Genomic DNA, 21,212 nt, shown 5'->3' on the forward strand with positions numbered 1-21,212 from the left:
AACAAGCCGTACACCCCCACCAAACCCCAATCCTCCCCCTCATAGGATTAATCCTCGCAGCCGCAGGAAAATCCGCCCAATTTGGACTCCACCCATGACTGCCCGCAGCAATAGAAGGCCCCACCCCAGTATCAGCCCTACTGCACTCCAGTACCATAGTAGTAGCCGGAATCTTCCTGCTCATCCGCATGCACCCCCTGCTAGCCACCAACCAGACAGCCCTAACTGCCTGCCTATGCCTAGGTGCTCTATCAACCCTATTCGCTGCCACATGCGCCCTAACCCAAAATGACATCAAAAAAATCATTGCTTTCTCAACATCCAGCCAACTAGGACTAATAATAGTCACTATCGGACTAAACCTCCCACAACTAGCCTTCCTACACATCTCAACCCATGCCTTCTTTAAAGCCATACTATTCCTATGCTCAGGGTCTATCATCCACAACCTAAACGGAGAACAAGATATCCGAAAGATAGGAGGCCTACAGAAAATACTCCCAGTCACTACTTCCTGCCTAACCATCGGAAACCTGGCGCTGATAGGAACCCCATTCCTAGCCGGATTCTACTCAAAAGACCTCATCATCGAAAGCTTAAACACATCATACCTAAATACTTGAGCCCTACTCCTAACCCTTATAGCCACAGCATTCACCGCAACCTACAGCATCCGCATAACCATCCTAGTCCAAGCTGGACAAACCCGAATCCCCCCAGTAGTATCAATAAACGAAAACAACCCACTAATCACCGCCCCCCTAACCCGACTCGCCCTAGGCAGCATTACAGCAGGAATAATCATTACCTCTTTCATCACACCAACCAAAACCCCCCCAATAACCATACCCCTTATCACCAAAACCGCTGCCATCCTCATAACAATCCTAGGAATCATCCTAGCCCTAGAACTATCGAACATAACACACACCCTCACTCACCCCAAACCAAACCCCCTCATAAACTTCTCCTCTGCATTAGGGTACTTCAACCCCCTAGTACACCGATTATTCTCCAAAAACCTACTAGAAAAGGGACAAAACATTGCCCTACACTTGATCGACCTCTCCTGACTCAAAAAAATAGGGCCAGAGGGCCTTGCTGAACTACAAGTAGCCGCAAGCAAAGCCGCAACCTCAATACACACAGGGCTAATTAAGGCCTACCTAGGATCCTTCGCCCTCTCCATCCTGGTAATAATCCTAATAACACACAGACTCACTAATGGCCCCTAACATCCGCAAATCCCATCCCCTACTAAAAATAATCAACAACTCCCTAATCGACCTACCCGCCCCCTCCAACATCTCTGCCTGATGAAACTTCGGCTCCCTTCTAGCCATCTGCTTAGCCACACAAATCCTAACAGGCCTGCTACTAGCCATACACTACACCGCAGACACTTCACTCGCCTTCTCCTCAGTAGCTCACACATGCCGAGACGTCCAGTACGGATGGCTCATCCGCAACCTCCACGCCAACGGTGCTTCGCTCTTCTTTATCTGCATCTACTTACACATCGGACGAGGCCTCTACTACGGCTCCTACCTATACAAAGAAACCTGAAACACAGGAGTAATCCTCCTACTCACCCTAATAGCAACTGCCTTCGTAGGGTATGTCCTACCATGAGGACAAATGTCATTCTGAGGGGCCACCGTAATCACCAACCTATTCTCAGCCATCCCGTACATTGGGCAAACTCTAGTAGAATGAGCCTGAGGAGGATTCTCAGTAGACAATCCAACCTTAACCCGATTCTTCGCCATCCACTTCCTACTGCCCTTCCTAATTGCAGGAATCACCCTAGTCCACCTAACCTTCCTACACGAATCAGGCTCAAATAACCCACTAGGAATCGTATCAGACTGCGACAAAATCCCATTCCACCCATACTTCTCCATTAAAGACAGCTTAGGGCTTACCCTAATAATCACCCCTCTAATAGCACTAGCCCTATTTTCACCGAACCTCCTGGTTCTTGGAATCCTAGTTGGGAGTGGTTGGCCACATGAGATGTACAGGATTTTTACCTGTGATTTAGTCTTGACAAGGCTATGTAATTGGTTTACTAACGTCTCATAAGAAAGAAGCATGAGCGGTTAATGCAGTTGGCTTGAAACCCATCCCCAGTGGTGCAAGTGCACTCTCTGAACTCACTGAAGTGCATCCCCAGTGGTGCCAGTGCAATCTCTGGACTCATTGCAGAGCATCCCCAGTGGTGCCAGTGCAATCTCTGGACTCACTGCAGAGCATCCCCAGTGGTGCCAGTGCACTCTGTGGACTCACTGTAGTGCATCCCCAGTGGTGCCAGTGCACTCTCTGGACTCACTGCACTGCATCCCCAGTGGTGCCAGTGCAATCTCTGGACTCACTGCAGTGCATCCCCAGTGGTGCCAGTGTACTCTCTGGACTCACTGCACTGCATGTCCAGTGGTGCCAGTGCACTCTCTGGACTCACTGCACTGCATCCCCAGTGGTGCCAGTGCACTCTCTGGACTCACTGAAGTGCATCCCCAGTGGTGCCAGTGCACTCTCTGGACTCACTGCACTGCATCCACAGTGGTGCCAGTGCGCTCTCTGGAGTCACAGCACTGCATCCCCAGTGGTGCCAGTGCAATCTCTGGACTCACTGCACTGCATCCCCAGTGGTGACAGTGCACTCTCTGGACTCACTGAAGTGCATCACCAGTGGTGCCATTGCACTCTCTGCACTCACTGCACTGCATCCCCAGTGGTGCCAGTGCACTCACTGGACTGACTGCACTGCATCCCCAGTGGTGCCAGTGCGCTCTCTGGAGTCACAGCACTGCATCCCCAGTGGTGCCAGTGCACTCACTGGACACACTGTACTGCATCACAGGTGGTGCCAGTGCACTCTCTGGACTCACTGCACAGCATCCCCAGTGGTGCCAGTGCATTCACTGGACTCACTGGACTGCATCACCAGTGGTGCCAGTGCACTCTCTGGACTCACTGCTGTGCATCCCCAGTGGTGCCAGTGCACTCTCTGGACTCACTGCACTGCATCCCCAGTGGTGCCAGTGCAGTCTCTGGACTCACTGCACTGCATCCCCAGTGGTGCCAGAGCACTCTCTGGACTCACTGCACTGCATCCCCAGTGGTGCCAGTGCACTCTCTGGACTCACTGCACCGCATCCCCAGTGGTGTCAGTACACTCTCTGGACTCACTGAAGTGCATCCCCAGTGGTGCCAGTGCACTCTCTGGACCCACTAAACTGCATCACCAGTGGTGCCAGTGCACTCTCTGGACTCACTGCACTGCATCCCCAGTGGTGCCAGTGCAATCTCTGGACTCACTGCACTGCATCCCAAGTGGTACCAGTGCACTCACTGGACTCACTGTACTGCATCACCAGTGGTGCCAGTGCACTCTCTGGACTCACTGCACTGCAGCCCCAGTGGTACCAGTGCACTCACTGGACTCACTGTACTGCATCACCAGTGGTGCCAGTGCACTCTCTGGACTCACTGTACTGCATCATCAGTGGTGCCAGTGCACTCTCTGGACTCACTTCACTGCATCCCCAGTGGTGCCAGTGAACTCTCTGGACTCACTTCACTGCATCCCCAGTGGTACCAGTGCACTCTCTGGACTCACTGTACTGCATCACCAGTGGTGCCAGTGCACTCTCTGGACTCACTGCACTGCAGCCCCAGTGGTACCAGTGCACTCACTGGACTCACTGCACTGCATCCCCAGTAGTGCCAGTGCACTCACTGGACTCACTGTACTGCATCATCGGTGGTGCCAGTGCACTCTCTGGACTCACTTCACTGCATCCCCAGTGGTGCCAGTGCACTCTCTGGACTCACTGCACTGCAGCCCCAGTGGTACCAGTGCACTCACTGGACTCACTGTACTGCATCACCAGTGGTGCCAGTGCACTCTCTGGACTCACTGCACTGCATCCCCAGTGGTTCCAGTGCATTCACTGGACTCACTGTACTGCATCTCCAGTGGTGCCAGTGCACTCTCTGGACTCACTGCACTGCATCCCCAGTGGTGCCAGTGAGCTCTCTGGACTCACTGCTCTGCATCCCCAGTGGTGCCAGTGTACTCACAGGATTCACTGCACTGCATCCCCAGTGGTGCTAGTGCACTCTCTGGACTCACTGCAGTGCATCCCCAGTGGTGCCAGTGCACTCTCTGGACTCACTGAAGTGCATTCTCAGTGGTGCCAGTGCACTCTCTGGGCTCACTGAAGTGCATCCCCAGTGGTGCCAGTACACTCACTGGACTCACTGCACTGCATCCCCAGTGGTGCCAGTGCACTCTCTGGACTCACTGCACTGCATCCCCAGTGGTGCCAGTGCACTCTGTGGACTCACTGTAGTGCATCACCAGTGTTGCCAGTGCACTCTCTGGACTCACTGCACTGCAGCCCCAGTGGTGCCAGTGCACTCTCTGCACTCACTTCACTGCATCCCCAGTGGTGCCAGTGCACTCTCTGGACTCACTGCACTGCATCCACAGTGGTGCCAGTGAAGTCTTTGGACTCACTGCACTGCATCCCCAGTGTTGCCAGTGCACTCTGTGGAGTCACTCAAGTGCATCCCCAGTGGTGCCAGTGCACTCTCTGGACTCACTGCACTGCATGTCCAGTGGTGCCAGTGCACTCTCTGGACTCACTGTACTGCATCCCCACTGGTGCCAGTGCACTATGTGGACTCACTGTACTGCATCCCCAGTGGTGACAGTGCACTCTCTGGACTAACTGCAGTGCATCCCCAGTGGTGCCAGTGCACTCTCTGGACTCACTGCAGTGCATCCCCAGTGGTGCCAGTGCACTCTCTGGTCTCACTGCACTGCATCCCCAGTGGTGCCAGTGCAGTCTCTGGACTCACTGCACTGCATCCCCAGTGGTGCCAGTGCACTCTCTGGACTCACTGCAGTGCATCCCAAGTGGTGTCAGTGCACTCTCTGGACTCACTGTACTGCACCCCCACTGGTGCCAGTGCACTCACTGGACTGACTGCACTGCATCCCCAGTAGTGCCAGTGCACTCACTGGACTCACTGCACTGCATCACAGGTGGTGCCAGTGCACTCTCTGGACTCACTGCAGTGAATCCCCGGTGGTGCCAGTGTACTCTCTGCAGTCACTGCACTGCATCCCCAGTGGTGCCAGTGCACTCACTGGACTCACTGCAGCGCATCCCAAGTGGTGCCAGTAAACTCTCTGGACTCACTGCACTGCATCCCCAGTGGTGCCAGTGTACTCTCTGGACTCACTGCAGTGCATCCCCAGTGGTGCCAGAGCACTCTCTGGACTCACTGCACTGCATCCCCAGTGGTGCCAGTGCACTCTCTGGACTCACTGCACTGCATCCCCAGAGGTGTCAGTGCACTCTCTGGACTCACTGAAGTGCATCCCCAGTTGTGCCAGTGCACTCTCTGGACTCAATGCACTGCATCCCCAGTGGTGCCAGTGCACTCTCTGGACTCAGTGCACTGCATCCCCAGTGGTGCCAGTGCAATCTCTGGACTCACTGTAGTGCATCCCCAGTGGTGCCAGTGCACTCTGTGGACTCACTGCAGTGCATCCCCAGTGGTGCCAGTGCACTCTCTGGACTCACTGCACTGCAGCCCCGGTGGTGCCAGTGCAATCTCTGGACTCACTGCACTGCATCCCCAGTGGTGCCAGTGCACTCTCTGGACTCACTGCACTGCATCCCCAGTGGTGCCAATGCACTCTCTGGACTCACTGCACTGCATCCCCAGTGGTGCCAGTGCACTCTCTGGAGTCACTGAAGTGCATCCCCAGTGGTGCCAGTGCACTCTGTGGACTCACTGAACTGCATCCCCAGTGGTGACAGTGCACTCTCTGGACTCACTGCACTGCATCCCCAGTGGTGCCAGTGCACTCTCTGGACTCACTGCAGTGCATCCCCAGTGGTGCCACTGCACTCTCTGGACTCACTGCACTGCATCCCCAGTGGTGCCAGTGCACTCTCTGGACTCACTGCAGTGCATCCACAGTGGTACCAGTGCACTCACTGGACTCACTGCAGTGCATTCCCTCTGGTGCCAGTGCACTCTCTGGACTCACTGCACTGCATCCCCAGTGGTGCCAGTGCACTCTCTGGACTCACTGCACTGCATCCCCAGTGGTGCCAGTGCATTCTCTGGACTCACTGCACTGCATCCCCAGTGGTGCCAGTGCATTCTCTGGACTCACTGCACTGCATCCCCAGTGTTCACAGTGCACTCTCTGCACTCACTACACTGCATCCCCAGTGGTGCCAGTGCACTCTCTGGACTCACTGCACTGCATCCCCAGTGGTGCCAGTGCACTCTGTGGACTCACTGCACTGCATCCCCAGTGGTGTCAGTGCACTCTCTGGACTCACTGCAGTGCATCCCCAGTGGTGCCAGTGCACTCTGTGGACTCACTGCACTGCATCCCCAGTGGTGCCAGTGCACTCTGTGGACTCACTGCACTGCATCCCCAGTGGTGCCAGTGCACTCTCTGGACTCACTGAAGTGCATTCTCAGTGGTGCCAGTGCACTCTCTGGACTCACTGCAGTGCATCCCCAGTGGTGCCAGTACACTCACAGGACTGACTGCACTGCATCCCCATTGGTGCCAGTGCATTCTCTGGACTCACCGCACTGCACCCTGAGTGGTGCCAGTGCACTCTCTGGACTCACTGCACTGCATCCCCAGTGGTGCCAGTGCACTCTCTGGACTCACTGCACTGCATCCCCAGTGTTCACAGTGCACTCTCTGCACTCACTACACTGCATCCCCAGTGGTGCCAGTGCACTCTCTGGACTCACTGCACTGCATCCCCAGTGGTGCCAAAGCACTCTCTGGACTCCCGGCACCGCATCCCCAGTGGTGCCAGTGCACTCTCTGGGCTCACTGCAGTGCATCCCCAGTGGTGCCAGTGCACTCTCTTGACTCACTGCAGTGCATCCCCAGTGGTGCCAGTGCACTCTCTGGACTCACTGAAGTGCATTCTCAGTGGTTCCAGTGCACTCTGTGGACTCACTGCAGTGCATCCCCAGTGGTGCCAGTGCGCTCTCTGGACTCACTGCAGTGCATCCCCAGTGGTGCCAGTGCACTCTCTGGACTCACTGCACTGCATCCCCAGTGCTGCCAGTGCACTCTCTGGATTCACTGCAGTGCATCCCCAGTGGTGCCAGTGCACTCTCTGGACTCACTGCACTGCATCCCCAGTGGTGCCACTGCACTCTCTGGACTCACTGCAGTGCATCCCCAGTGGTGCCAGAGCACTCTCTGGACTCACTGCAGTGCATCCCCACTGCTGCCAGTGCACTCTCTGGACTCACTGCACTGCATCCCCAGTGGTGCCAGTGCACTCTCTGGACTCACTGCACTGCATCCCCAGTGGTGCCAATGCACCTTCTGGACTCACTGCACTGCATCCCCAGTGGTGCCAGTGCACTCTCTGGACTCACTGCACTGCATCCCAAGTGGTGCCAGTGCACTCTCTGGACTCACTGCAGTGCATCCCCAGTGGTGCCAGTGCACTCTCTCGAGTCACTGCACTACATCCCCAGTGGTGCCAGTGCGCTCACTGGACTCACTGCACTGCATCATCAGTGGTGCCAGTGCACTCTCTGGAGTGACTGCAGTGCATCCCCAGTGGTGCCAGTGCACTCTCTGGACTCACTGCACTGCATCCCCAGTGGTGCCAATGCACTCTCTGGACTCACTGCACTGCATCCCCAGTGGTGCCAGTGCACTCACTGGACTCACTGCACTGCATCCCAAGTGGTACCAGTGCACTCTCTGGACTCACTGCACTGCATCCCCAGTGGTGCCAGTGCACTCTCTCGAGTCACTGCACTGCATCCCCAGTGTCTGCCAGTGCACTCACTGGACTCACTGTACTGCATTCCCAGTGGTGCTAGTGCACTCTCTGGACTCACTGCAGTGCATCCCCAGTGGTGCCAGTGCACTCTTTGGACTCACTGAAGTGCATTCTCAGTGGTGCCAGTGCACTCTCTGGACTCACTGCACTGCATCCCCAGTGGTGCCAGTGCAGTCTCTGGACTCACTGAAGTGCATTCTCAGTGGTGCCAGTGCACTCTCTGGACTCACTGCACTGCATCCCCAGTGGTGCCAGTACACTCACTGGACTCACTGCACTGCATCCCCAGTGGTGCCAGTGCACTCTCTGGACTCACTGCACTGCATCCCCAGTGGTGCCAGTGCACTCTCTGGACTCACTGCACTGCATCCCCAGTGCTGCCAGTGCACTCTCTGGACTCACTGCACTGCATCCCCAGTGGTGTCACTGCACTCTCTGGACTCACTGCACTGCATCCCCAGTTGTGCCAGTGCACTCTCTGCACTCACTGCACTGCATACCCAGTGGTGCCAGTGCACTCACTGGACTCACTGCAGTGCATTCCCTCTGGTGCCAGTGCACTCTCTGGACTCAATGCAGTGCATCCCCAGTGGTGCCAGTGCACTCTCTGGACTCACTGCACTGCATCCCCAGTGGTGCCAGTGCACTCTCTGGACTCACTGCAGTGCATCACCTGTGGTGCCAGTGCACTCTCTGGACTCACTGAAGTGCATCCCCAGTGGTGCCAGTGCAATCTCTGGACTCACTGCACTGCATTCCAAGTCGTGCCATTGCACACTCTGGACTCACTGCAGTGCATCCCCAGTGGTGCCAGTGCACTCTCTGGACTCACTGCACTGCAACCCCAGTGTTGCCAGTGCACTCTCTGGACTCACTGCACTGCATCCCCAGTGGTGCCAGTGCACTCTCTGGACTCACTTCAGTGCATCCCCAGTGGTGCCAGAGCACTCTCTGGACTCACTGCAGTGCATCCCCAGTGGTGCCAGTGCACTCTCTGGACTCACTGCACTGCAGCCCCAGTGGTGCCAGTGCACTCTCTGGACTCACTGCACTGCATCCCCAGTATTGCCAGTGCACTCTCTGGACTCACTGCACTGCATCCCCAGTGCTGCCAGTGCACTCTCTGGACTCACTGCACTGCATCCCCACTGGTGCCACTGCACTCTCTGGACTCACTGCACTGCATGTCCAGTGGTGCCAGTGCACTCTCTGCACTCACTGCACTGCATCCCCAGTGGTGCCAGTGCACTCACTGGACTCACTGCAGTGCATTCCCTCTGGAGCCAGTGCACTCTCTGGACTCACTGCACTGCCTCCCCAGTGGTGCCAGTGCACTCTCTGGACTCGCGTCACTGCATCCCCAGTGGTGCCAGTGCACTCTCTGGACTCACTGCAGTGCATCCCCAGTGGTGCCAGTGCACTCTCTGGACTCACTGAAGTGCATCCCCAGTGGTGCCAGTGCACTCTCTGGACACACTGCACTGCATCCCCAGTGGTGTCAGTGCACTCTCTGGACTCACTGCTGTGCATCCCCAGTGGTGCCAGAGCACTCTCTGGACTCACTGCACTGCATCCTCTGTGCTGCCAGTGCACTCTCTGGACTCACTGCACTGCATCCCCAGTGGTGCCAGTGCACTCTCTGGACTCACTGTACTGCATCCCCAGTGGAGCGCGTGCACTCTCTGGACTCACTGAAGTGCATCCCCAGTGGTGCCAGTGCACTCTCTGGACTCACTGCACTGCATCCCCAGTGGTGCTAGTGCACTCTGTGGACTCACTGCAGTGCATCCCCAGTGGTGCCAGTGCACTCTCTGGACTCACTGAAGGGCATTCTCAGTGGTGCCAGTGCACTCTCTGGACTCACTGCAGTGTTTCCCCAGTGGTGCCAGTACAATCACTGGACTGACTGCACTGCATCCCCAGTGGTGCCAGTGCACTCTCTGGACTCACCGCACCGCATCCCCAGTGGTGCCAGTGCACTCTCTGGAGTAACTGCAGTGCATCACCAGTGGTGCCAGTGCACTCTCTGGACTCACTGCAGTGCATCCCCAGTGGTGCCAGTGCACTCTCTGGACTCACTGCACTGCATCCCCAGTGGTTACAGAGCACTCTCTGGACTCACTGCAGTGCATCCCCAGTGGTGCCAGTGCACTCTCTGGACTCACTGCACTGCATCCCCAGTGGTGCCAGTGCACTCTCTGGACTCACTGCACTGCATCCCCAGTGGTGCCAGTGCGCTCTCTGGACTCCCGGCACCGCATCCCCAGTGGTGCCAGTGCACTCTCTGGGCTCACTGCAGTGCATCCCCAGTGGTGCCAGTGCACTCTCTGGACTCACTGCAGTGCATCCCCAGTGGTGCCAGTGCACTCACTGGATTCACTGCACTGCATCCCCAGTGGTGCTAGTGCACTCTCTGGACTCACTGCAGTGCATCCCCAGTGGTACCAGTGCACTCTCTGGACTCACTGAAGTGCATTCTCAGTGGTGCCAGTGCACTCTGTGGACTCACTGCAGTGCATCCCCAGTGGTGCCAGTGCGCTCTCTGGACTCACTGCAGTGCATCCCCAGTGGTGCCAGTGCACTCTCTGGACTCACTGCACTGCATCCCCAGTGCTGCCAGTGCACTCTCTGGACTCACTGCACTGCATCCCCAGTGGTGCCAGTGCACTCACTGGACTCACTGCACTGCATCCCCAGTGGTGCCAGTGCACTCTCTGGACTCACTGCAGTGCATCCCCAGTGGTGCCAGTGCACTCTCTGGACTCACTGCACTGCATCCCCAGTGGTACCAGTGCACTCTGTGGACTCACTGCAGTGCATCCCCAGTGGTGCCAGTGCAATCTCTGGACTCACTGCACTGCATCCCCAGTGGTGCCAATGCACTCTCTGGACTCACTGCACCGCATCCCCAGTGGTGCCAGTGCACTCTCTGGACTCACTGAAGTGCATCCCCAGTGGTGCCAGTGCACTCTCTGGAGTCACTGCACTGCATCCCCAGTGGTGCTAGTGCACTCTGTGGACTCACTGCAGTGCATCCCCAGTGGTGCCAGTGCACTCTCTGGACTCACTGAAGGGCATTCTCAGTGGTGCCAGTGCACTCTCTGGACTCACTGCAGTGCATCCCCAGTGGTGCCAGTACACTCACAGGACTGACTGCACTGCATCCCCAGTGGTGCCAGTGCACTCTCTGGACTCACCGCACCGCATCCCCAGTGGTGCCAGCGCACTCTCTGGAGTAACTGCAGTGCATCACCAGTGGTGCCATTGCACTCTCTGGACTCACTGCACTGCATCCCCAGTGGTGCCAGTGCACTCTCTGGACTCACTGCAGTGCATCCCCAGTGGTGCCAGAGCACTCTCTGGACTCACTGCAGTGCATCCCCAGTGGTGCCAGTGCACTCTCTGGACTCACTGCACTGCATCCCCAGTGGTGCCAGTGCACTCTCTGGACTCCCGGCACCGCATCCCCAGTGGTGCCAGTGCACTCTCTGGGCTCACTGCAGTGCATCCCCAGTGGTGCCAGTGCACTCTCTTGACTCACTGCACTGCATCCCCAGTGGTGCCAGTGCACTCACTGGATTCACTGCACTGCATCCCCAGTGGTGCTAGTGCACTCTCTGGACTCACTGCAGTGCATCCCCAGTGGTACCAGTGCACTCTCTGGACTCACTGAAGTGCATTCTCAGTGGTGCCAGTGCACTCTGTGGACTCACTGCAGTGCATCCCCAGTGGTGCCAGTGCGCTCTCTGGACTCACTGCAGTGCATCCCCAGTGGTGCCAGTGCACTCTCTGGACTCACTGCACTGCATCCCCAGTGCTGCCAGTGCACTCTCTGGACTCACTGCACTGCATCCCCAGTGGTGCCAGTGCACTCTCTGGACTCACTGCAGTGCATCCCCAGTGTTGCCAGTGCACTCTCTGGACTCACTGCACTGCATCCCCAGTGGTGCCAGTGCACTCTCTGGACTCACTGCACTGCATCCCCAGTGGTACCAGTGCACTCTGTGGACTCACTGCAGTGCATCCCCAGTGGTGCCAGTGCACTCTCTGGACTCACTGCACTGCATCCCCAGTGGTGCCAATGCACTCTCTGGACTCACTGCACTGCATCCCCAGTGGTGCCAGTGCACTCTCTGGACTCACTGCACTGCATCCCAAGTGGTGCCAGTGCACTCTCTGGAGTCACTGCACTGCATCCCCAGTGGTGCCAGTGCACTCTCTCGAGTCACTGCACTACATCCCCAGTGGTGCCAGTGCACTCACTGGACTCACTGTACTGCATCATCAGTGGTGCCAGTGCACTCTCTGGACTCACTGAAGTGCATCCCCAGTGGTGGCAGTGCACTCTCTGGACTCACTGCACTGCATCACCAGTGGTGCCAGTGCACTCACTGGACTCACTATACTGCATCACCAGTGATGCCAGTGCACTCTCTGGACTCACTGCACTGCATCCCCAGTGTTGCCAGTGCATTCACTGGACTCACTGTACTTCATCTCCAGTGGTGCCAGTGCACTCTCTGGGCTCACTGCAGTGCATCCCCAGTGGTGCCAGTGCACTCACTGGACTCACTGCAGTGCATCCCCACTGGTGCCAGTGCACTCACTGGATTCACTGCACTACATTCCCAGTGGTGCTAGTGCACTCTCTGGACTCACTGCAGTGCATCCCCAGTGGTGCCAGTGCACTCTTTGGGCTCACTGAAGTGCATTCTCAGTGGTGCCAGTGCACTCTCTGGTCTCACTGCACTGCATCCCCAGTGGTGCCAGTGCGCTCTCTGGACTCACTGAAGTGCATTCTCAGTGGTGCCAGTGCACTCTCTGGACTCACTGCAGTGCATCCCCAGTGGTGCCAGTACACTCTCTGGACTCACTGCACTGCATCCCCAGTGGTGCTAGTGCACTCTGTGGACTCACTGCAGTGCATCCCCAGTGGTGCCAGTGCACTCTCTGGACTCACTGAAGGGCATTCTCAGTGGTGTCAGTGCACTCTCTGGACTCACTGCAGTGCATCACCAGTGGTGCCAGTGCACTCTCTGGACTCACCGCACCGCATCCCCAGTGGTGCCAGTGCACTCTCTGGAGTAACTGCACTGCATCACCAGTGGTGCCAGTGCACTCTCTGGACTCACTGCACTGCATCCCCAGTGGTGCCAGTGCACTCTCTGGACTCACTGCACTGCATCCCCAGTGGTGCCAGTGCACTCTCTGGGCTCACTGCAGTGCATCCCCAGTGGTGCCAGAGCACTCTCTGGACTCACTGCAGTGCATCCCCAGTGGTGCCAGTGCACTCTCTGGACTCACTGCACTGCATCCCCAGTGGTGCCAGTGCACTCTCTGGACTCCCGGCACCGCATCCCCAGTGGTGCCAGTGCACTCTCTGGGCTCACTGCAGTGCATCCCCAGTGGTGCCAGTGCACTCTCTTGACTCACTGCACTGCATCCCCAGTGGTGCCAGTGCACTCACTGGATTCACTGCACTGCATCCCCAGTGGTGCTAGTGCACTCTCTGGACTCACTGCAGTGCATCCCCAGTGGTACCAGTGCACTCTCTGGACTCACTGAAGTGCATTCTCAGTGGTGCCAGTGCACTCTGTGGACTCACTGCAGTGCATCCCCAGTGGTGCCAGTGCGCTCTCTGGACTCACTGCAGTGCATCCCCAGTGGTGCCAGTGCACTATCTGGACTCACTGCACTGCATCCCCAGTGCTGCCAGTGCACTCTCTGGACTCACTGCACTGCATCCCCAGTGGTGCCAGTGCACTCTCTGGACTCACTGCAGTGCATCCCCAGTGTTGCCAGTGCACTCTCTGGACTCACTGCACTGCATCCCCAGTGGTGCCAGTGCACTCTCTGGACTCACTGCACTGCATCCCCAGTGGTACCAGTGCACTCTGTGGACTCACTGCAGTGCATCCCCAGTGGTGCCAGTGCACTCTCTGGACTCACTGCACTGCATCCCCAGTGGTGCCAATGCACTCTCTGGACTCACTGCACTGCATCCCCAGTGGTGCCAGTGCACTCTCTGGACTCACTGCACTGCATCCCAAGTGGTGCCAGTGCACTCTCTGGAGTCACTGCACTGCATCCCCAGTGGTGCCAGTGCACTCTCTCGAGTCACTGCACTACATCCCCAGTGGTGCCAGTGCACTCACTGGACTCACTGTACTGCATCATCAGTGGTGACAGTGCACTCTCTGGACTCACTGAAGTGCATCCCCAGTGGTGGCAGTGCACTCTCTGGACTCACTGCACTGCATCACCAGTGGTGCCAGTGCACTCACTGGACTCACTATACTGCATCCCCAGTTGTGCCAGTGCACTCTCTGGACTCACTGCACTGCATCCCCAGTGTTGCCAGTGCATTCACTGGACTCACTGTACTGCATCTCCAGTGGTGCCAGTGCACTCTCTGGGCTCACTGCAGTGCATCCCCAGTGGTGCCAGTGCACTCTCTGGACTCACTGCAGTGCATCCCCACTGGTGCCAGTGCACTCACTGGATTCACTGCACTACATTCCCAGTGGTGCTAGTGCACTCTCTGGACTCACTGCAGTGCATCCCCAGTGGTGCCAGTGCACTCTTTGGGCTCACTGAAGTGCATTCTCAGTGGTGCCAGTGCACTCTCTGGTCTCACTGCACTGCATCCCCAGTGGTGCCAGTGCGCTCTCTGGACTCACTGAAGTGCATTCTCAGTGGTGCCAGTGCACTCTCTGGACTCACTGCAGTGCATCCCCAGTGGTGCCAGTACACTCTCTGGACTCACTGCACTGCATCCCCAGTGGTGCTAGTGCACTCTGTGGACTCACTGCAGTACATCCCCAGTGGTGCCAGTGCACTCTCTGGACTCACTGAAGGGCATTCTCAGTGGTGTCAGTGCACTCTCTGGACTCACTGCAGTGCATCACCAGTGGTGCCAGTGCACTCTCTGGACTCACCGCACCGCATCCCCAGTGGTGCCAGTGCACTCTCTGGAGTAACTGCAGTGCATCACCAGTGGTGCCAGTGCACTCTCTGGACTCACTGCACTGCATCCCCAGTGGTTCCAGTGCACTCTCTGGACTCACTGCACTGCATCCCCAGTGGTGCCAGAGCACTCTCTGGACTCACTGCACTGCATCCCCAGTGCTGCCTGTGCACTCTCTGGACTCACTGCACTGCATCCCCAGTGGAGCCAGTGCACTCTCTGGACTCACTGCACTGCATCCCCAGTGGTGCCAGTGCACTCCCTGCACTCACTGCACTGCATCGCCAGTGGTGCCAGTGCACTCACTGGACTCACTGCAGTGCATTCCCTCTGGTGCCAGTGCACTCTCTGGACTCACTGCACTGCATCCCCAGTGGTGCCAGTGCACTCTCTGGACTCACTGCAGTGCATCCCCAGTGGTGCCAGTGCACTCTCTGGACTCACTGCAGTGCATCCCCAGTGGTGCCAGTGCACTCTCTGGACTCACTGAAGTGCATCCCCCGTGGTGCCAGTGCGATCTCTGGACTCACTGCACTGCATTCCCAGTGGTGCCAGTGCACACTCTGGACTCACTGCACTGCATCCCCAGTGGTGCCAGTGCACTCTCTGGACTCACTGCAGTGCATCCCCAGTGTTGCCAGTGCACTCTCTGGACTCACTGCACTGCATCCCCAGTGGTGCTAGTGCACTCTGTGGACTCACAGCACTGCATCCCCAGTGGTGCCAGAGCACTCTCTGGACTCACTGCACTGCATCCCCAGTGGAGCCAGTGCACTCTCTCGACTCACTGCACTGCATCCCCAGTGGTGCCAGTGCACTCTGTGGACTCACTACAGTGCATCCCCAGTGGAGCCCGTGCACTCTCTGGACTCAGTGAAGTGCATCCCAAGTGGTGCCAATGCACTCTCTGGACTCACTGCAGTGCATCCCCAGTGGTGCCAGTACACTCACTGGACTCACTGCACTGCATCCCCAGTGGTGCCAGTGCAGTCTCTGCACTCACTGAAGTGCATCCCCAGTGGTGCCAGTGAACTCTCTGGACTCACTGCAGTGCATCCCCAGTGGTGCCAGTGCACTCTCTGGACTCACTGCACTGCATCCCCAGTGGTGCCAGTGCACTCTCTGGACTCACTGCACTGCATCCCCAGTGGTGCCAGTGCACTCTCTGGACTCACTGCACTGCATCCCCAGTGGTACCAGTGCACTCTGTGGACTCACTGCAGTGCATCCCCAGTGGTGCCAGTGCAATCTCTGGACTCACTGCACTGCATCCCCAGTGGTGCCAATGCACTCTCTGGACTCACTGCACCGCATCCCCAGTGGTGCCAGTGCACTCTCTGGACTCACTGAAGTGCATCCCCAGTGGTGCCAGTGCACTCTCTGGAGTCACTGCACTGCATCCCCAGTGGTGCTAGTGCACTCTGTGGACTCACTGCAGTGCATCCCCAGTGGTGCCAGTGCACTCTCTGGACTCACTGAAGGGCATTCTCAGTGGTGCCAGTGCACTCTCTGGACTCACTGCAGTGCATCCCCAGTGGTGCCAGTACACTCACAGGACTGACTGCACTGCATCCCCAGTGGTGCCAGTGCACTCTCTGGACTCACCGCACCGCATCCCCAGTGGTGCCAGCGCACTCTCTGGAGTAACTGCAGTGCATCACCAGTGGTGCCATTGCACTCTCTGGACTCACTGCACTGCATCCCCAGTGGTGCCAGTGCACTCTCTGGACTCACTGCAGTGCATCCCCAGTGGTGCCAGAGCACTCTCTGGACTCACTGCAGTGCATCCCCAGTGGTGCCAGTGCACTCTCTGGACTCACTGCACTGCATCCCCAGTGGTGCCAGTGCACTCTCTGGACTCCCGGCACCGCATCCCCAGTGGTGCCAGTGCACTCTCTGGGCTCACTGCAGTGCATCCCCAGTGGTGCCAGTGCACTCTCTTGACTCACTGCACTGCATCCCCAGTGGTGCCAGTGCACTCACTGGATTCACTGCACTGCATCCCCAGTGGTGCTAGTGCACTCTCTGGACTCACTGCAGTGCATCCCCAGTGGTACCAGTGCACTCTCTGGACTCACTGAAGTGCATTCTCAGTGGTGCCAGTGCACTCTGTGGACTCACTGCAGTGCATCCCCAGTGGTGCCAGTGCGCTCTCTGGACTCACTGCAGTGCATCCCCAGTGGTGCCAGTGCACTCTCTGGACTCACTGCACTGCATCCCCAGTGCTGCCAGTGCACTCTCTGGACTCACTGCACTGCATCCCCAGTGGTGCCAGTGCACTCTCTGGACTCACTGCACTGCATCCCCAGTGGTGCCAGTGCACTCTCTGGACTCACTGCACTGCATCCCCAGTGGTGCCAGTGCACTCTCTGGACTCACTGCACTGCATCCCCAGTGGTACCAGTGCACTCTGTGGACTCACTGCAGTGCATCCCCAGTGGTGCCAGTGCACTCTCTGGACTCACTGCACTGCATCCCCAGTGGTGCCAATGCACTCTCTGGACTCACTGCACTGCATCCCCAGTGGTGCCAGTGCACTCTCTGGACTCACTGCACTGCATCCCAAGTGGTGCCAGTGCACTCTCTGGAGTCACTGCACTGCATCCCCAGTGGTGCCAGTGCACTCTCTCGAGTCACTGCACTACATCCCCAGTGGTGCCAGTGCACTCACTGGACTCACTGTACTGCATCATCAGTGGTGCCAGTGCACTCTCTGGACTCACTGAAGTGCATCCCCAGTGGTGGCAGTGCACTCTCTGGACTCACTGCACTGCATCACCAGTGGTGCCAGTGCACTCACTGGACTCACTATACTGCATCACCAGTGATGCCAGTGCACTCTCTGGACTCACTGCACTGCATCCCCAGTGTTGCCAGTGCATTCACTGGACTCACTGTACTTCATCTCCAGTGGTGCCAGTGCACTCTCTGGGCTCACTGCAGTGCATCCCCAGTGGTGCCAGTGCACTCACTGGACTCACTGCAGTGCATCCCCACTGGTGCCAGTGCACTCACTGGATTCACTGCACTACATTCCCAGTGGTGCTAGTGCACTCTCTGGACTCACTGCAGTGCATCCCCAGTGGTGCCAGTGCACTCTTTGGGCTCACTGAAGTGCATTCTCAGTGGTGCCAGTGCACTCTCTGGTCTCACTGCACTGCATCCCCAGTGGTGCCAGTGCGCTCTCTGGACTCACTGAAGTGCATTCTCAGTGGTGCCAGTGCACTCTCTGGACTCACTGCAGTGCATCCCCAGTGGTGCCAGTACACTCTCTGGACTCACTGCACTGCATCCCCAGTGGTGCTAGTGCACTCTGTGGACTCACTGCAGTGCATCCCCAGTGGTGCCAGTGCACTCTCTGGACTCACTGAAGGGCATTCTCAGTGGTGTCAGTGCACTCTCTGGACTCACTGCAGTGCATCACCAGTGGTGCCAGTGCACTCTCTGGACTCACCGCACCGCATCCCCAGTGGTGCCAGTGCACTCTCTGGAGTAACTGCACTGCATCACCAGTGGTGCCAGTGCACTCTCTGGACTCACTGCACTGCATCCCCAGTGGTGCCAGTGCACTCTCTGGACTCACTGCACTGCATCCCCAGTGGTGCCAGTGCACTCTCTGGGCTCACTGCAGTGCATCCCCAGTGGTGCCAGAGCACTCTCTGGACTCACTGCAGTGCATCCCCAGTGGTGCCAGTGCACTCTCTGGACTCACTGCACTGCATCCCCAGTGGTGCCAGTGCACTCTCTGGACTCCCGGCACCGCATCCCCAGTGGTGCCAGTGCACTCTCTGGGCTCACTGCAGTGCATCCCCAGTGGTGCCAGTGCACTCTCTTGACTCACTGCACTGCATCCCCAGTGGTGCCAGTGCACTCACTGGATTCACTGCACTGCATCCCCAGTGGTGCTAGTGCACTCTCTGGACTCACTGCAGTGCATCCCCAGTGGTACTTGTGCACTCTCTGGACTCACTGAAGTGCATTCTCAGTGGTGCCAGTGCACTCTGTGGACTCACTGCAGTGCATCCCCAGTGGTGCCAGTGCGCTCTCTGGACTCACTGCAGTGCATCCCCAGTGGTGCCAGTGCACTCTCTGGACTCACTGCACTGCATCCCCAGTGCTGCCAGTGCACTCTCTGGACTCACTGCACTGCATCCCCAGTGGTGCCAGTGCACTCTCTGGACTCACTGCAGTGCATCCCCAGTGTTGCCAGTGCACTCTCTGGACTCACTGCACTGCATCCCCAGTGGTGCCAGTGCACTCTCTGGACTCACTGCACTGCATCCCCAGTGGTACCAGTGCACTCTGTGGACTCACTGCAGTGCATCCCCAGTGGTGCCAGTGCACTCTCTGGACTCACTGCACTGCATCCCCAGTGGTGCCAATGCACTCTCTGGACTCACTGCACTGCATCCCCAGTGGTGCCAGTGCACTCTCTGGACTCACTGCACTGCATCCCAAGTGGTGCCAGTGCACTCTCTGGAGTCACTGCACTGCATCCCCAGTGGTGCCAGTGCACTCTCTCGAGTCACTGCACTGCATCCCCAGTGGTGCCAGTGCACTCTCTGGACTCACTGCACTGCATCCCAAGTGGTGCCAGTGCACTCTCTGGAGTCACTGCACTGCATCCCCAGTGGTGCCAGTGCACTCTCTCGAGTCACTGCACTACATCCCCAGTGGTGCCAGTGCACTCACTGGACTCACTGTACTGCATCATCAGTGGTGCCAGTGCACTCTCTGGACTCACTGAAGTGCATCCCCAGTGGTGGCAGTGCACTCTCTGGACTCACTGCACTGCATCACCAGTGGTGCCAGTGCACTCACTGGACTCACTATACTGCATCACCAGTGATGCCAGTGCACTCTCTGGACTCACTGCACTGCATCCCCAGTGTTGCCAGTGCATTCACTGGACTCACTGTACTTCATCTCCAGTGGTGCCAGTGCACTCTCTGGGCTCACTGCAGTGCATCCCCAGTGGTGCCAGTGCACTCACTGGACTCACTGCAGTGCATCCCCACTGGTGCCAGTGCACTCACTGGATTCACTGCACTACATTCCCAGTGGTGCTAGTGCACTCTCTGGACTCACTGCAGTGCATCCCCAGTGGTGCCAGTGCACTCTTTGGGCTCACTGAAGTGCATTCTCAGTGGTGCCAGTGCACTCTCTGGTCTCACTGCACTGCATCCCCAGTGGTGCCAGTGCGCTCTCTGGACTCACTGAAGTGCATTCTCAGTGGTGCCAGTGCACTCTCTGGACTCACTGCAGTGCATCCCCAGTGGTGCCAGTACACTCTCTGGACTCACTGCACTGCATCCCCAGTGGTGCTAGTGCACTCTGTGGACTCACTGCAGTGCATCCCCAGTGGTGCCAGTGCACTCTCTGGACTCACTGAAGGGCATTCTCAGTGGTGTCAGTGCACTCTCTGGACTCACTGCAGTGCATCACCAGTGGTGCCAGTGCACTCTCTGGACTCACCGCACCGCATCCCCAGTGGTGCCAGTGCACTCTCTGGAGTAACTGCACTGCATCACCAGTGGTGCCAGTGCACTCTCTGGACTCACTGCACTGCATCCCCAGTGGTGCCAGTGCACTCTCTGGACTCACTGCACTGCATCCCCAGTGGTGCCAGTGCACTCTCTGGGCTCACTGCAGTGCATCCCCAGTGGTGCCAGAGCACTCTCTGGACTCACTGCAGTGCATCCCCAGTGGTGCCAGTGCACTCTCTGGACTCACTGCACTGCATCCCCAGTGGTGCCAGTGCACTCTCTGGACTCCCGGCACCGCATCCCCAGTGGTGCCAGTGCACTCTCTGGGCTCACTGCAGTGCATCCCCAGTGGTGCCAGTGCACTCTCTTGACTCACTGCACTGCATCCCCAGTGGTGCCAGTGCACTCACTGGATTCACTGCACTGCATCCCCAGTGGTGCTAGTGCACTCTCTGGACTCACTGCAGTGCATCCCCAGTGGTACTTGTGCACTCTCTGGACTCACTGAAGTGCATTCTCAGTGGTGCCAGTGCACTCTGTGGACTCACTGCAGTGCATCCCCAGTGGTGCCAGTGCGCTCTCTGGACTCACTGCAGTGCATCCCCAGTGGTGCCAGTGCACTCTCTGGACTCACTGCACTGCATCCCCAGTGCTGCCAGTGCACTCTCTGGACTCACTGCACTGCATCCCCAGTGGTGCCAGTGCACTCTCTGGACTCACTGCAGTGCATCCCCAGTGTTGCCAGTGCACTCTCTGGACTCACTGCACTGCATCCCCAGTGGTGCCAGTGCACTCTCTGGACTCACTGCACTGCATCCCCAGTGGTACCAGTGCACTCTGTGGACTCACTGCAGTGCATCCCCAGTGGTGCCAGTGCACTCTCTGGACTCACTG

The 21,212-nt window shown here is 57.7% G+C and overlaps 1 long non-coding RNA gene across 1 annotated transcript in view; it reads right to left on the reverse strand.

The window, feature by feature from the left end:
- LOC310882080 overlaps positions 1 to 21,212 on the reverse strand; it is a 150,157-nt gene that overhangs the window by 46,015 nt on the left and 82,930 nt on the right. The window lies entirely within an intron of this gene.

The sequence above is a fragment of the Anser anser genome (genome assembly GCF_964211835.1).
Source record: "Anser anser genome assembly, chromosome: 15".
Lineage (NCBI taxonomy): Eukaryota > Metazoa > Chordata > Aves > Anseriformes > Anatidae > Anser > Anser anser.